Raw genomic sequence first — 18,073 nt, forward strand, 5'->3', positions numbered from 1 at the left:
CAAAGGACTGTACTCCATGGAAAAGACACATTCTAGGGCAATTCATGAAGAATTGCAACCCCTGGGAAGGACTCACCTTGGGAAGTTTGTGGAAGAATGTCTCATGTGGAAGTGCCACCACACTGGAAAAGGGGAAGAGTGTGAGGAGTCTTCCCCCTTAGGAAAGAGTGAAAGAAGCAACATGTGATGAGCTGACCACAACCCCATCCCCCTGTGCCACTTGGGGTGAGGAGGAGGTAGAGAAATCACGTATGAGTTTGAGCCCAGGAAGAAGAGAGGAATGGGGGAAAGGGGTTTTCATATTTGGTGTTTTGTTACCCTACTCTGAGTTGATTGGCAATAAATTAAGTTAATTTCCCTGAGTACAGTCTGTTTTCTCTGTGACAGTAATTGATGCGTAATTTCTCCCTGTCTTTATCTTGACCCATGAACCTTTTGTTATATTTTTTCATCCCCTGTCCACTTGAGGAGGTAGAGTGATAGAACATCTTTGATGGGCACTGTCATCCAGCCAGGGACAACCCACCACATGGCTTTATGTCTTCTCTTCCTGTGGAAAAGATTTTTACCCTTCCAGCATCCCCTCTGGATGGAAGTAGAATTGTTCATATACTGTTGCTGATCAATGTAGCCTTTCTGAAAACACATCTTTAGTGGGAATCCATGAAAGTTCAGTTTATATAGGAAAAAGTATTTTCTTAGCATTTCCAAATACCTAGTACATTGGGCATATTAGTTTAAAAGCACAAAATGAAGCAGTACTTCTTGGTCCGGATTCTCTGGGCAGGATACCAGGACCAAAGAATACACATAACAACTTCTCTCCTGATGGTCCTCTCTCTTCTCCTGCTGTGCTTCTGTGCTTTCCACTGCTCACATCACTGCCCAGCTCTAACAATTTTAGCCCCATGTTCCAATCTCACTTGCTTTACCCTTCCTCCCTGGAGTCAGCCCCTGATTTACTGATTTTAGCCTAATGGTTTTGCTGTCCTGTAATGTCTTGACACTCCAGGCTGTTCCACTTGAATTAGAGGGATGTTCTCTTCTGAAATGTGAAGGTTTCAGAATCTTGTTCTATCTAGAGACTGATTCAAAGTGTAGCTAGAAATGACAGCATATTTTTAATAGGCATTACTTTTCTGTGCCTTAGTTATCAGTAGGTCTTGAAAACACTTGAAGTAGTTCATATAACTTTAAAAGAATAAACACAATAAACCTTTTTTTTACCCAAGAAGGTTATTTTGTATTCTAGATCTTAATAGGTCTGAAGCATTTCTATGGTTCTGATTATATGCACCTGATGGGACAAAATATACAGCAATTTGAATAATTATTAGCTTTGTATCTTTGTACCCTTTTAAGTCTATTATTAGAACAGAAAACTGTGCCAAAATAGCAAGCCACTGACTCCTGCTGAAGGAAAGCTGAGCATCAATTTAACTTCCATTATAGCTTGTTTAGAAGTCTTGGAATTCCTCTGTTTTTCAGTGCAGGATGTTATGCAGTGTTTTGGGCACAATAGTATGTAGGGACACGAGGATGATCAGAGGGCTGGAGCAGCTCTTCTATGAGGACAAACTGAGGGAGTTGGGGCTGTTCTGTCTGGAGAAGACAAGGCTCTGAGGAGACCTAATTGTGGCCTTCCAGTATCTGAAGGGGGCCTACAAGAAAGCTAGGGAGGGACTATTTCAGGGTGTCAGGTAGTGATAGGACTAGGGGGAATGGAGCAAAACTAGAAATGGATAGATTCAGATTGGATGTTAGGAAGAAGTTCTTCCCCATGTGAAGTGGTGAGACACTGGAACAGGTTGCCCAGCAAGATGGTAGAAGCTCCATCCCTGGAGGTTTTTGCAGCCAGGCTGGATGTGGCTATGAGCAACCTGCTCTAGTGTGAAGTGTCCCTGCCCTTTGCATGGGGGTTGGACCTAGGTAGTCCTTGAGGTCCCTTCCAACCCTAACAATTCCATGATTCTATGTCACAGGTACTTTGCTATGACTTCAGTGAAAGTTGGCAATACAATAACACCATGCACTATACCTCTTATTGTGCTGTTATTTATGTTGTAAAGTATTAATGGATGAATATTAATGCATATAGGAGCATCCTGTTACTTTGATGGAAAATGGCAGTATTTGGTGGGGCAAGCATGGATCTGAATCTGAGTTAAAAAATAACAGTAAAAAAGTTATCATTTTTTTATGATAAAAAAATGAGGGTTGGAACTAGATGATCCTTGAGGTCCCTTCCAACCCTAACTATTCTATGGTTCTCTGTACAAAAGGTGTTAGCCTGTTCTTAAAACGTGACTTTTGGAAATAGTTTTGCAGAGTGTTAGTCTTATGTAAATAGGGAGCATGCAAGAGCAAGATTGAATTTTTAATAGGTTTCACGCTACACTATTCACCTGAAGTGTGTGGCCAAGAAGGCCAATAGTATCCTGGAGTGTATTAGAAGGGGTGTGGTTAGTAGGTGGAGAGAGGTTCTCCTCCTATCTACTCTGCCCTGGTGAGGTCACATCTGGAATATTGTGTCCAGTTCTGGGCCCCTCAGTTCAAGAAGGACCTCAGGGAACTGCTTGAAAGAGTCCAGCACAGAGCCACAAAAATGATTAAGGGAGTGGAACATCTGCCTTACACTGAGAGACTGAGGGAGCTGGGGCTCTTCAGCTCAGAGAGGAAGAGACTGAGAGGTGACCTTGTTCATGTTTACAAATATGTAAAGGGTGACCGTCAGGAGGATGGAGCTAGGCTCTGCTTGGTGATATCCAATGATATGACAAGGGACAATGGGTGCAAGCTGGAGCACAGGAGGTTCCATGAGAACATAAGGAAAAACTTTCACTGTGAGGGTGACAAAACACTGAGCTGGATGCCCAGAGGGGTTGTGGTGTCTCCTCTGGAGACATTCACAAACCTTCCTGGACATGTTCCTGTGTGACCTACTCTAGATCATCCTGCCCTGGCAGGGGCATTGGACTAGGTGATCTTTCGAGGCCTCTTCTGACCCCTAACATTCTGTGATTCTGTGATACTATGTTTATGGAAGTTATATGGTTCTGATTGCTGGCCCTCCATTTCACCGTTATCTTAACCTAAGCCACACTTCATTGCACAAGCATGTTTGGTGGGCGGGCTGTGTTGTCAGGAAGAATTATGAGGGAAAGCTTACACAGGAGTATACTTCATTGTGTGAGCATCTTGTGACATGGTGTTCCTGCTGTATGAAGTGTGCATATTAGACCTGTACATGAAAGTACCTACTGGTCTGCTGTTCAATGCTAACATTGCAAGTAATGAGGTTTACATAAAACTTTGTTCTGTCCATACATGAATGGCCTTGCGCCTCTAAAGAGAGACTTAGAATGAATTTAAGTCTGTGGATTCAAACCTTAGATTGTGAACTGTGGTTTACCTGCTGCATGTTGGTTCTTAGGCATCTTGACTTCTTTTACATGTCCAAGATTGTCCCAGACTTGATCAATCAGAACAATGTAGACCATCTGGAAGCAAGGAAGTAGATGTTCCAGCAAAATCTAAATTTAAAAATCTGAGTCCAGGAAGTGTTTGGAGACTGTACCAGAGAGTGACTGCTGGGATGGGATTTTTCTGAAAACACAGGGGTAGCTAATAACTTCACTAGAAATCTGGCTGGAGAAGGGCATAGTTAGAGCAAATTCTGAGCATGCTTACATCTTCAGGTCGGGTTGAAAGGTCTTTGTGGCTGACAGGACAATCTCTAGAAAGAGTCAAAACATGTAGTTATCTAGAGCAGCCTGACTGTAACTAGGCTGGCTTTCTATGATCAGGTGACCCGTCTGGTGGATGTGGGGAGGCGTGTGGATGTGGTCTACCTGGACTTCAGCAAGGCCTTTGACACCATCCCCTACAGCAAACTGCTGACTAAGCTGTCAGCCCGTGGATTGGACCATTACACTCTGTGCTGGGTTACGAACTGGCTGGAGGGCCGGGCCCAGAGAGTGGTAGTGAACGGTGCCACATCCAGCTGGAGGCCAGTCACCAGTGGTGTCCCCCAGGGATCAGTGCTGGGCCCTGTCCTCTTCAACATATTCATCGATGATCTGGATGAAGGGGTAGAGTCAGTCATCAGCAAGTTTGCAGATGACACAAAGTTAGGGGCAGATGTTAGTCAGTTAGAGGGTAGAAAGGCTCTGCAGAGGGACCTCGACCGACTGGACAGATGGGCAGAGTCCAATGGGATGGCATTCAACAAGTCCAAGTGCCGAGTGCTGCACTTTGGCTACGGCAATCCCATGCAGAGCTATAGGCTGGGGTCGGAGTGGCTGGAGAGCTCCCAAACAGAGAGGGACCTGGGTGTGCTGATCGACAGCCACCTGAATATGAGCCAGCAGTGTGCCCAGGTGGCCAGGAGGGCCAATAGCATCCTGGCCTGCATTAGGAATAGTGTGGCCAGCAGGAGCAGGGAGGTCATAGTGCCCCTGTACTCTGCTCTGGTTAGGCCGCACCTTGAGTACTGTGTCCAGTTCTGAGCCCCTCAGTTTAAGAAGGACATCGAAACACTTGAGCATGTCCAGAGAAGGGCAACAAGGCTGGTGAGAGGCCTTGAACACAAGCCCTATGAGGAGAGGCTGAGGGAGCTGGGATTGTTTAGCCTGGAGAAGAGGAGGCTCAGGAGTGACCTCATTGCCCTCTACAACTACCTGAAGGGTGGTTGTAGCCAGGAAGGGGTTGCCCTCTTCTCCCAGGCAACCAGCACCAGAACAAGGGGACACAGTCTCAATCTGCGCCAGGGGAGGTTTAGACTCGAGGTGAGGAGGAAGTTCTTCACCGAGCGAGTCATTCGGCATTGGAACGGGTTGCCCAGGGAGGTGGTTGAGTCATCGACCCTGGAGGCGTTCAAGGGGAGATTGGACGTGGCACTTGGTGCCATGGTCTAGTCATGGGGTCTGCGTTGATAGGTTGGACTCGATGATCCTCGAGGTCCTTTCCAACCTAAGTGATACCAACTGTGATACTGTGATACTACAGGACAGGTAAGAACATGTGGGGCAGACACTGTTTCTGGAGGAGATCTGTACCCAGCCAGTGCTGCTGTGTCTCTCATCAGTGCAGACAGGAGAGGAGCTGCAAGCTCCCTGCAGCTCCTCAGCACTCTGCCACTCCTTGTGCCTGCACTTTCCTTACTCATGGCAAGAGTGTCCTGCTCCCATGTTAACATTCAGAAGGCAAACTTCCACTGAGAAGTCTGAGCCAGCTGCAGCTACCTGAAAGACTTCAAATCAGTATCTTCTACAATGATGTCTGCTGAGAGGCTGGCTGAACTGCAGTCGCTTTTCTTGCTTCCTATTAAATCTGCACTCCTGTGTGTAGAGTAGTTTGAGAGAGACGTTTTACAGCCTAGTGGTTGCAGTATTCACCTGGGAGGGGAAGTGGGGAGATCCATTTGTTCTGTAAAGGACTGTTTATTAAATGGCCAAAGGAAACAAAAGATGAAAGAAAGGGTAGATAAAGTAAGTGATAATAACTAGCAGCAAAAGACCTCACAATGAAAGCAGAATTTGATTCCTCAGATTCTGATGAATTAGGGGGCTTTTATTAATTATTTATATAATTTACCATGAAAAGGCAGTGTTAAAGAGACTTTCACTGTGAATTTGGTCTCTCCCTTTTTTTCTACTAACAGCATAAATTTCTTATAAAGACAACTGGTCTTAAATATGCATTCTTCCTTCTCTAAGCTATTCCAGATGGGAAATGGTGTAGATTAGAGAGGATCTGGATCAATAATCTTCCTAAATGTAAAAATACCTAAGCAGAGAACAACTTTCTTTAGAATTTCCTGGGCGTTATTGATGCTGGCCAGTTTTTGAATGAGGTCTTGAGTTCAGGGCTGCAGTGGTAAGCTCAGATAAAACACTGCTGTGTCTGTGAGTTGCTGTTATCATGGGGTAAATGTGTTGTGTTAGCAGTAGAAGTGTGTAGTGTTGTCTTTGCATTGATATAGAGAGATTTGAAATGCACTTATCCCCGTTTAAAAAACATCTTGCTTATTATATATTGATTTCCAGTGTATCGAGATTATATTTTAAATTATTTTAAAGAGCATCCAGGTAAATACTCAGAATTTTAAAATCAGTTGCAACATGCATAAAATCTATAGTAAGATGACTTTGACTTGGTAAGGCTCATGCCAGAATGATCAATAATAGCATGAATAAAGGACATTTATCCTACCGTTCCACATATGGAGAAATCTGCAAACCCCACAAAATAAACTGCTTGCCACTTTATCTGCTGGTACTGCTAAAGGGTACTGAAACCTTGCATGAAACTGGATCTGTCCCTTGGCAGTGATCCCAGCTGAGTAGGCATGCCATTTATCAATGTGCCAATAACATTGTTTCTGTGATATTTTTTCCTCTCAGAATCTTGCATTGATAAAAAAAAATTGCTTTGGCCAATAATCTTGCTTAATAATATGATATCATAAAATAAAAGTGCCTCTCCTTTATTCTCTACTTCTTGCTTTGTACAGCTGAGAATACTAGAACAGATAAGTGATTGAGTTGAACTTGTTTTTTTAAAGGATAAGCTACTAAGTATATATAACATAATCTATACAAAACAGAAACTACACTTTGCTTTCAGTTTGTTATGTAATAATGTCTGTTACTCCTGCCAGTGAAACTCCTGATTCACAGCTGGACTCATGCTTAAAAGTAAATTTGAGACCTTTGTTTCAGCTTTGACAAGCAGATGGGCCTGAATTTAAAACGAAAAGAAAATAATTGGTTTAAGCCAATTTATATTAGAATAGAATAGAACAGAACAGAATAGAATAGAATAGAATAGAATAGAATAGAATAGAATAGAATAGAATAGAATAGAATAGAATAGAATAGAATAGAATAGAATTAACCAGCTTGGAAGAAGAGACTTTCAAGATCATAGAGTCCAACCTACCACCCAACACCATCTAATCAACTAAACCATGGCATCAAGCACCCCATCCAGTCTCTTCCTAAACACCTCCAGTGATGGTGACTCCACCACCTCCCTGGGCAGCACATTCCAATGGCCAATCACTCTTTCTGTGAAGAACTTCTTCCTAACATCCAGCCTAAACCTCCCCTGGTGCAGTTTGAGACTGTGTCCTCTTGTTCTGGTGCTGGTTGCCTGAAAGAAGAGACCAACCCCCACCTGTCTATAACCTCCCTTCAGGTAGTTGTAGACAGCAAGAAGGTCTCCCCTGAGCTTCCTCTTCTCCAGGCTAAACAACCCCAGCTCCCTCAGCCTCTCCTCATAGGGCTTGTGCCTATATTCTTGTTTAGTTTCACCATAGTCCATACTCTATTCCTAATTACAATTTATTATTAATATAGCATTTGAGGACTTAGTTTAAACCTCCAGGTTTGGGTTATTTTCTTCCCCCCATATCTAATTCTCAATGAAGGCAATAAAAGTATGCTGCTTTTTCTTTTCTCATTCCATTTCTTCACTGAAGCTGCTTAAGAAAATGAACTACAACAAATCCATGTAGGATTATGTTGAAAAAGCACCTCTGCTTTTAATATTAACCAGATTTTTATTGCTAAATTTTGCTGGCAAATCTTGAAAAGTTTCAGCTTGCAACTTATCTGGATCATTTGAATCTACAAGGCTGGCTTTGCAGTCCTTCAAGGACATCTGTTTTGATTTCCAGTGCTATCTTTTTTAGTCCTAACACTCTCTTTAGTGTCTTTAGGGGAATTTTCAGAATCTCAAAGAGCCTTATTTTAACTCCAAAACTAAACGGAAATCAGGAGGGAATGCCTCAGTGTAATGCTTCTTGTGCTAATATTTTCACTGAATGTATTCAGTGTAAATCAACAAGGAAACATATGGATGTCCATCTTAGAAGGGCCATGAGGATGATCAGAGGGCTGGAGTTCCTCTCCTGTGAGGACAGACTCAGGGAGTTGGGGCTGTTTAGTCTGGATAAGAGAAGGCTCCGAGGAGACCTTATTGTGGCCTTCCAGTATCTGAAGGGGGCCTACAAGAAAGCAGGGGAGGGACTTTTTAGGGTGTCAGGTAATGATTGGACTAGGGGGAATGGAACAAAACTAGAAATGGGTAGATTCAGATTAGATCTTAAGAAGAAGTTGTTCCCCATGAGGGTGGTGAGACACCGGAACAGGTTGCCCAGGGAGGTGGTGGAAGCCTCATGCCGGGAGGTTTTTGCAGCCAGTCTGGATGTGGCTGTGAGCAACCTGATGTAGTGTGAGGTGTTCCTGTCCATTGCTGCATGATTGGAACTAGGTGATCCTTGATGTCCCTTTCAACCCTAACAATTCCATGATTCTATGTCACAGTTACTTTGCTATGATTTCAGTGGAAGTTGGCAATACAACACCATTTACTATACTTCTTATTGTGCTGTTATTTATGTTGTAAAGTATTAATGAATGAATATTAATGCATATAGGAGCATCCTGTCACTTTGATGGAAAATGGCAGTATTTGGTGGGGCAAGCATGGGTCTGAATCTGAGTTAATAAATAATAATAAAAAAATTATCATTTTCAAAATGAAACACCTGAAAAAAAAGCAGATGTATTGCAACCAGATGGTGACTATCAGGTAGAAAAAGGACTGGTTAGACATCTGTTCCTTAAATTAATTCATCTTTCTAAATGCAGGTGTTAATAATGGTATTGTGTATGTGTGCATAATAGAAACCAAACAAGGTATAAGTTAACTCTGGGTGTCACTAAAAATTGTAACAAGTGCTCCAATGGGAAAAAAACAGCTTTCTAGCTGATGCCCTGTGTTCTCACAATCCTTTTAGGTTAGCAGGGGGGAAAAAAGGAAGAAGATTGCTTGGTGCTCAGTATCAGTTCCCAATAATTATTCCTTAAAAATGCTATTTTGTACATGAGGTAATTTTTATGTATTCATTCTGAGTCCGTGTATGCACAGATGTCTTCACTCTGCTGCCTAAACCTTTACCCTCTGATAAAATTCGCTTGTATAGGAACACAAATGCTATGTAATTGTTGATATTATTATATCTCAAACTTCTATCAAATTGGCTTCCTAGATATATCTGTCACTTTTCCTATACACATTCCAAACTGAAAAATAGTTATGTCATTATTCCATAGCTGATACCAACTGGATGAGTAGCATCCTAAAAATTCAAAAGCTCTTATGAGTAAAAACCAAGTTAATACATGCAGTGTCACTTGTACATGTCATAACAAAACTGCTAATTAAGTAGACCTTTAAATGGCCTTTGTCGTAGTTGCACAGTTAGATGCTTTGATCTTATTATGATTTTTTCTTTTATTTAGTCTAACTCACATGAAATAGAAGTGCTTTATTTCATATTCAGTTGCTTTGGTTTCTTCTAAACAGTTTTCTCTCTTTTCTTTTATTTTTCTTCCTAAGTAGATTAATTTTAAAATAAAAATAACATTTTGAAAACAAAAGTTGTGTAAGTTTGCTTAGCCTGGAGAAGAGAGGCTCAGAGGAGACCTTATTCCTGTCTACAACTATCTGAAGGGAGGTTATAGCCAGGTGGGGGTTGGTCTCTTCTCCCAGGAAACCAGCACCAGAACAAGAGGACACAGTCTCAAGCTGTGCCAGGGGAGGTTTAGGCTGGATGTTAGGAAGAAATTCTTCATAGAAAGAGTGATTGGTCATTGGAATGGGCTGCCCAGGGAGGTGGTGGAGTCACCATCACTGGAGGTGTTTAGGAAGAGACTGGATGGAGTGCTTGGTGCCATGGTTTAGCTGATTAGTGTTGGATGATAGGTTGGACTCAATGATCTCAAAGGTCTCTTTCAACCCAGTCTATTCTATTCTATTCTAGTCTAGTCTAGTCTAGTCTAGTCCTATTCTTTTCCCCTCTCCCCCCACCCCAAAGTATACAAACAAACCTTCTCAGCACCCTCAGAAATTAACACATTAGATGTGTTGGCATGACATAAGATTGCATTAACAAAACAAAACAAATTTCCCTTCTCACTTTTTAAAATTGTTATTTACCAAATGTTCCTAGGCCCTGTAAACAGCTTTGCTTATGAGAATGCTTTTCTATGGAAAAAAATATATGGATATATCTTTTAAGATTTTCCAAGACCCTATGGGAAATAGAATTTTATTATTTTTTTTTTTAGTTAGTGTCAGATGCTGCAAGTGCTACTGGGAGCTGATGACTGTGTAAATTATTAGAATCAATATTAACTCTTGAATGTAAAACATTCGTGTAGCAATTTGATGGGTTTCAAATATACTCACAACCTGTTATGACCTCCTGACATATTTGAAAGGGTACTCAATTATTTGTGACATCATGTGTTTATGGTTTCCTACTCAGAGTGTGTATAGGTTTGTTTATTTAGGTTGCAGGATGTCATTGTTCACTCTCCACCTTCCAGTCAGGAGGAAAATCCAAACAGGTTAATGAAATGCAAGTAAGGAATATTTTTTTTTTTTTCAGTTGAATCTAGGAAGTTTTCAGAATGTGAATGAAAATTTGCTGAACTCGGGAATGATTACCAGAATCTCCCCCCTCAACCTTCTGTGAATTGCATGAATTTGCCATTTTCATTATTCCAATGTTTTCTCAGCAGTTCTTGTGATGGTTTATCCTTGTGTGGGTGTCCTAATGCACCTTATGAATCTTTGTTAATATCAGGTGGGAATAACTGTGTTAAAACAATTATCGATGCCTCTCAGTAACCACTTCATAATTCTGTCCACTTCCATTGGCTTTTAATTGTGTGCTGTTATTTGCACATTAAAATCTTTCACATGATATATCTTTAATTGAGCTTAGTGTTTATTTGTGGGTCTAACTGCAAGGGTGGATGGGTAAAATGAAAAAGAAAGGTGGGATAGTGTTTTCCTCTTCTGTCTCTGTCTTTCTCTCTCTCTCTCTCTCACTCTCCCCCTCTTTTCTAAACAAGCTAAGAGTTTTTATAATTCATCACCTGGCTGACAGATGAGTTCTGCTGGAGAATATTAGAAAATGTCTCAAATCTCATATATATGCTAATGGTATGCTGAGACTGGTTGGTGGTATGCCGGCGTTTTTAATCTGTCTCGACCAGTGTGGAAAGTGGAGGAGACAAGTCATTGCACTCGACAATTTATGATCAAACAACTGAATTGTAAAGGAAGAAGGACATGCAGAAAAGGAGAGTAATTTTCTGATTTAACAGCGTTGTTACTACAAATAAAGAAATCTTGATTTTGACTGCACTCGACATTAAATGAGTTTCCTGTGCCCTGCTCTGAATTTTTCATTTTCAGATTTGTATAAAGCACCCTGCTTAGATACAAGTGACAGATAAGGAGGCGATTGCATATGGAAATCAAATGTGTATAATAAAGCCATCTTCTGTTTATTAAATAAACACATGTAGATGACTTCCGTGGAGAATGCACTGATAATTCTTCATTGTGTTCTATTTTTTTTTGCAAGTCACAAAGAATCTTATTTAACAACCACGAGTGACTGGATGCAGGCTTTTCTGTTTATTACCTTATAACAAACCAGGCAGTCTAATATATGGCATTTATAAACATTTTATTTTGATTCTTGAGGCCGAGTTTTAGCAGCAGCAGTGCAGCATATTAGTGGCCATGCTGTCAGAGGTCTGGGAGCTGCATTGGTGCATTAGTATTTTCTGAAGACTGGGTTTTTGTTATAAAAAATGGGAAAGATTAGCCTGATGATATGCACATTACAGTAAAATGAAACTCCAGGAGAAGTCAAGTATAACACTTTGGTCTTCAGGCTAAAAAAAAAAATGACAGTATTTTATAGTCAGAACTAAGAAAAGGCCATGGAGTCTGCATTCAGCTTGGCAATGATTTGATTCAGTCATTCAAGATTCTTGGTTTCAGATGTAAAAAAACCACTTGAGGTTCATCAAGGAATGTGCTTCCAGTTCTATTTCTCACTCTTGATTTTTTGCAGATATGGCCTTCCTATAAATTATTATAACATACTGTAGTGTTGGGTAACATAATAACCATGGGTCGTTTCATCCTGAAGGGTTTTTACATTGCAACTGAAGTGCTTGTAGGCATTTTGAAATAAAGCAAACAAAACCTTCTACCTCTGGAAAGCTCAGTTAACATTTAGATTTTGGTTCACATTTGTATTTTGAGGTGAAAGAAGAATTAGCAGTGTTCAGATGCTAATGTACAATATTCAGTGAAAGTTATTGAGCATGTCAGAGTAGGTCCACAGACAGTATCTCACTGAGGCTGGGCAGAGAGGGCCATTTATCAGTATCAACTTCTGCATAGGAAGGTTTTAGACTGACAGCATTTTTTTCCTCAAATTATCCACAGCATCACTCTGTACTTTTGCTCTTCCTTGAACTCTGCTTTCATGTGTCACTTTAGCAAAAGTACAAGTCCCCACCAAACCAACACCCCAAAAGCAAAACATGCCTGCCTCTTGCCAGGCATTTACTGTTGAATGAGAGGGGAGTTGTGAAATACTGATTCAGGCTTCCAGAACACCAGGTGGCTTCTCTGTCTGGGGTAACTGTAATGTGAGCTTTGGCATAAGTGCATCAGAATATCCACATGGATTTCTTACTGTGATTGGAAGCGATTGCTGTGCATGGAAGTGAACAACCGGTTCAAACAAGACTAGATAAGCTGTGTTGAAAAGACATATGGCTTAGTTTAAACAGTACAAAGAGGAAGTCTTTGATCATGGCCTTTGATCATAGTTAACCCTAAATGAAGTGGTGGGCTAATGTAGGTAAGAAGGTGTCAGAATCAAAGCAAGTAGAGGTTGGTAAGACTCTAGTAAAAGATGGATTTTGGAGAGTTCCCTGGCATGCAGATGGTTTGTTTGATTTTAAACCTAGGGTAAGGAAGAAAGACTGTAGCAACTTGGGCACCAGTAGAGAAGATCAAAATATGGCAGAAACTACGATGATGACTGGATGCAGAAGCTATAAGGTGTATGTTATCCTTCAGTGAGTTTCTGACAGAATTTACATATGCATGAAGGGTCATCTCATAATGTTCAGGGGAGGGGAAAAAAGTGTGAGGGGCTGAAATGCAGCTAGAAATGAGGTTTGAATACAGAAATGCATTTGAGGATGACAGACGAGATGAAAGGAAAGAACAAGAATGTAACTGGAGTTGCAGGTGGCTTGATTGACAGATCCCCAGATGAAAAGGAGATCTCTAGAAGTATATCAAAATGATGACAAGGCAGAGGAAAATATCAGTATGTGAACGAAATCTGTGGAAGGAGTGATGAGGTGCAACTGCTAGAGACAGACTACTGAGCAGCAAGAAAGGTGAGGTTGAGTAAAAGGTAACAGCAGGGGCTAGTGGCTGAAGAAGAGAACAGGTAGGCAGAAAGGGAAATGGAAGCAAGAAGGTCAGAGTTTCATAGGAACCTCAAGTTGCTCTGAAAGATACTTTTGCTTTGTTTTGTTTTGATTTGTTTTGTTTTGATTTTTAATAAGAAATATTAGGAAACTGGCCACCAGAGTCTATTTAGAGAACAGTTCACTGCAAAGTCTGTCCAAACATAATGCTGTGAGCAGAAGGCATGAGTGTGAAAGCTATTCTGAGGAGGCTGAGGAAGAATCCCTTTGCTGTCATTCCACCATTTGACTACAAGAGTAAGAATCTTACATGAGTGGTTCAAAGAGGGTTGTGCTAGATGGGAGGAGATGTTCAAAGACCTTTGTTGGAATCCTTCTCTTTCCTAGACCTACAGGGCAAATGTTTGTGAAGATGAGTGTCATCAGGGTTGGTGAAAACACCAGTGCAAAGTTTGAGATGTTTGCCTGCTTAAGTATCTGTCAAAGCAGCCTTAGATTTTTGCTAACCTGACTGATGAGAGAATGGACAGTAAAGAGGAAGTAAATACTATGAGGACAATAGTGAAGTGGGTGGTTAAAAATAGAAGTGCTTAATTTGGATAGCAAGAATCACCTGGAAACTGCCTCGATAATTCATAGGAACTGCACAACAAAGCAGAGGAAGTCAAACAAAGAGTCAGATGTGAAACAACATTATAAGAAAAGCATAGTGGAATAGCTGTTCTCACTAGAAAAAATTATATGGAAGGAGATTAACTATTCAGGAACTGGTCTGGTACATTTTGTCACATAGTGGCCTTTAAAGAGGAAAGAGGAGGGAGTGTGAGTGAGCTGCAATCTGAATGGTTATTCCTTTGAGGAGGACAGTAAAGTACCTTTTGCTGTGAACATGCTGCAAATCAAAAATTTAATTCCAGTCTTTGAATAATAAAAATGTCTATTGTCCCTGCAGTGAATGAGGTCTTTTGAATATTTTCTTTCTACTTCTCCAGTACATCCTGAAGTGCAAATGTTGCTAATAATGGTACCACCCAAAAAAGTAGACTTCTTCAGTTAAGTAGCTGCTGACCTAGCAAAGGACAATGTTAGTGTAATTTTGGTTCTAGACAGAATGTTTAGCAAGGTAGCACACTATCTACTGCTTTCCGTCATCCTTCTCCTCTCTGTTTTTTCTCACTGTTCAGCTCATTGTTTACATAGCTTAGGACCTAGAACACTGGCAACACCTCACTGCCAACTGCAGGCAACTATCTTCATATCCTGGTTATGGAGGCAGTGGTGTTTTAAAAAGTGTTGAAACAGCATTTTAAGAGTCAAGAAGGCTTGAACCCCTCAGTTTTGTTGAAAATTTACAGGACCAAGCAGGTATACAAAAGTATTTTGTCAGTATTATCCTTACAAACCTGAGACCTCCAAGCTGGATTTTTTTTGAAGCTGTTTGACAGTTATACAAATACATTTGGCACAAGGTGAAGTGGAAAGCAGGTATTTCTTAAAGTCTCACCCACAATGTTTTAGAAAATCTCTTGTATTGAATGCACAGGTTCTCTAAAATGATCCTTTCAAAAATGTGTAAATATTGAAAAGCAAAATAGACGCAGAAATCCCCAAACAACAAAGATACACTTTGAATATAAAAATGTGAATTAATGGACGCTGCTTTTCCCCCCACCATGTTCACACAACAAGAGCTGTCTACACCACTGTGCTTGACTGCCCTTTTATTCTGTAAAGGCAGTGCCATGAATAAATAAAGCTAAAAGTGTGAAAGAGCTTAGAGTTGAAATGTGCCCTTAACAGGGCATAACAAAACTTTATTGAACATCTATACCCACGAACAATGCCTCATTTCAATCATGCCAGCAGATGGCACTCTTTATATTAAGTAGCTTTCATGGGAAAATTTGTTTCTCTTTTTTTTGCTTTTTCTTTTTCTTTTTCCTTTGTTTATTAAATATTGGGAGGTACTACCCTATGTAGTGCTTCTTGCTGAAACAAAACTTCTAATAACTATCTTTGTGATGATGTGTATAAACTGATATTTCTAATGCATGCCTTTCTCAATACATGGGGATGAAAACGAGGAGAAGATATCTAGTATGACTGGAGAGGTAGAAGTCCAGAGCATTGGAAAAATCACAGTGAAAGAGCAAATTTCTAGGAATGTTTTGCTACTGCTCTGTGTTTCTAGTGGTTAGGCATTTCCTGGCTGAAGTTTGGGTACTTAACGATGCTTAGCTGGGTTGCGGTCTCATATTGGATGCCTTTTCCACTTCCAACAGTGGAGATACCAAAGGAGATAAATACGCAGGTATCCTGGCTGTAAGAAAACAGGGAAGACTGGGTGAGGAGGAGAAAGGCTTCAGATGCCACTAATTTGATCTGTAGCAGAAGCTCAAAACTAAAGAAAGAAGCTGCCTGTGAGCAGGAGCTATGTTTCTTCTGTGGTGGGGCTGGGAAGCTCCTTTGTGAAGCCCGTGCACGGTTGCGGCAATGAGGTGGCTCACTCTGTCTCATCCAGGGAAGCTCTGCCCAAGCAAGAAAAACAGTAGAAACAGAACCACTCCAGTAACAAAGACCTGCTTTTTTTCAGATGCCCTGCAATTCTCTGCAGAGCTGCCATCTCCAACATTGATACCTGCACCCACAGCCAGTTGACAGTAGTGTGTGTTTACAGAGGGATTTTAGCAATGGAATGTAATGTATATTCAATCTGTGACCAGCAATATAAAATCCTGTGTTTTGCAAGTGAAGGGGAAGAAGAAAAACAGAATCCCATAACCCATAAAAACTTCTGTAGCTTAGTAATGTGCTAGGTTACTGATGGACACAAGATACATAGCCCCTGGGGGAAAATAGAAAACCTTCAATTTTTCAAGCTGCAGCAGAGACTTCAGCAGAAGTGGAGCCTCTTTTTCTGAGAAAGTAAGTGGAAATAGCTTCTGCTGAGCTAGAAAGATACTCTTGATTACTTGCTGTGCTCTTAGATAATCAAGGACACAGTGGAAATACCACATAGCATGTGACCGGCTTTGATTTATCCCAGGAAACCTCACTCAGCCTCTGAATGTACTGTCAACAGCTGCTTCACAAACTACAGGCAGAAATAACTTTCCTTTTTTTTCATCTTTTAATTAAAATTTTTTAAAAAAGTAAGAAGAAGAAGGAAAAAATGGTTGGGTCTTTTTTTAATGTACAACTGCATAATTTCTGGTCCTTGCATGAAACAAGGATGACCAAATAACCTTGTTTCTTAGGTGTAGTGCTTTGGCAAGGTATCAATTCTTATCTCAAACCTGTTAAAAATATTTGTCCCATTAATGAGTTTATGTGCTGCATTATTTAGTATTCTGGCTATTTGTCTCTACTGTCATGGAATTATATCTCTCTGACCTCTAGAAACGTCTGAGAGTTTTTCATTATTATGCCTTTTACCTCGTAATCTCGTTATGTAGATGTTTGCAGCTACTGCCCCAACTTTCACATCCTTAACTTTCCTCATCTTCCTAGTTCTGACAACTTCTAATAACAACACCAAGCCCTGGTAAAGCTCATTTCTGGCTACCTCTGTAACATCTATTTTTTTTTTTTCTCTTCTTAATAAAAATCCCCACACTTCAAAATAACAAATTGCTACATCTAAGCCCTCTTTTCTTATAACCATACTCATTCCATTTTGTCTCTGTCTTAATTTTCTCTTGGTTACTCTGGGATAATTCTGCACAGTTCTGGTCTGTGTTCACTTCTGTGGGAAGTTAAACCCACTGTGTCCAAATGCTCCTTCTGTTTCTCCCTTCTCATGATTTCTTCCTATACATAGTCCTGCTTGTTTCCCTTCCATTTTAACATCTTTGGATCTCCTTGATGCCTTTCACTGCACAACTGTTCAGGCATTTGGGACTTCTTAAATTGCTTATTAGAATTCTTCTAGTAACACTTATTTTATTGCCTTAAATCTATAAAAAATATTGTCCCATCAAAATAAGCTATTTCACTTACACTTTTGCTTCTGCAGTCACCTCCAAACTCTTGTATCGACACATTTCCTCTTTACCAATACAAACCTTCTTGAGCTTGCTTCTTGTTTCTTTCTTTTAATTTATTTTGGCTGACCTCCCAGACACTTTTTCAAGAATGAAGCCTTGCAGTTAAGCATTTAACTTCTGTTTCTCATCTGTTGCTCATTCCAGGACTTCTCCCTGAACCTCCATCCTCCATGGCCATGTTAAGAGCCCAGGCAGTCCAAGAGAGGTACTGCAAAGCTGTGCATTGGAGCAGTGCTAATACAGAAGACTATGACCTTTTAACTCACTACAAACCTTCATTGCTTTCCTTGCTTGCTCTTGTTTGAAGGTGTTTCCAACTTTTTTGTTTTATTTTGCTGGAGGTTAGGAGGAAGTTTTACACAGAGAGATTGATTTCCCATTGGAATGGGCTGCCCAGGGAGGTGGTGGAGTCACTATCGCTGGAGATGTTCAGGAGGAGACTTGACAGGGTGCTTGGTTGCATGGTTTAGTTGGTTGGATGGTGTTGGATGATAAGTTGGACGCGATGATCCTGAAGGTCCCTTCCAACCTGGTCTATTCTATTCTATTCTATTCTATTCTATTCTATTCTATTCTATTCTATTCTATTCTATTCTTAATATTTCAAAATGCACTTTATTATTCACATAAAAAAGGAAGTAATTGCATCTTTTAGTTTGCTAGGACATAAGATTGTGTGCAAAAGTATTTGTGGGA

At 40.6% G+C, this 18,073-nt stretch overlaps 1 long non-coding RNA gene across 1 annotated transcript in view; it reads left to right on the forward strand.

Moving 5' to 3' along the window:
- LOC137445611 (uncharacterized) overlaps nt 1-17,652 on the forward strand; it is a 43,069-nt gene extending 25,417 nt beyond the window's left edge. Inside the window, exon 5 of the long non-coding RNA XR_010988441.1 lies at nt 17,522-17,652. This is a non-coding gene — a long non-coding RNA (uncharacterized lncRNA). The remainder of the gene's footprint in view (nt 1-17,521) is intronic.
- Nucleotides 17,653-18,073: the final 421 nt, after the last annotated feature.

This window comes from Melanerpes formicivorus, unplaced genomic scaffold (assembly GCF_026170545.1).
Source record: "Melanerpes formicivorus ecotype bairdi unplaced genomic scaffold, bMelFor1.0.p_v2 SCAF_15, whole genome shotgun sequence".
Taxonomy (NCBI): Eukaryota; Metazoa; Chordata; class Aves; order Piciformes; family Picidae; genus Melanerpes; species Melanerpes formicivorus.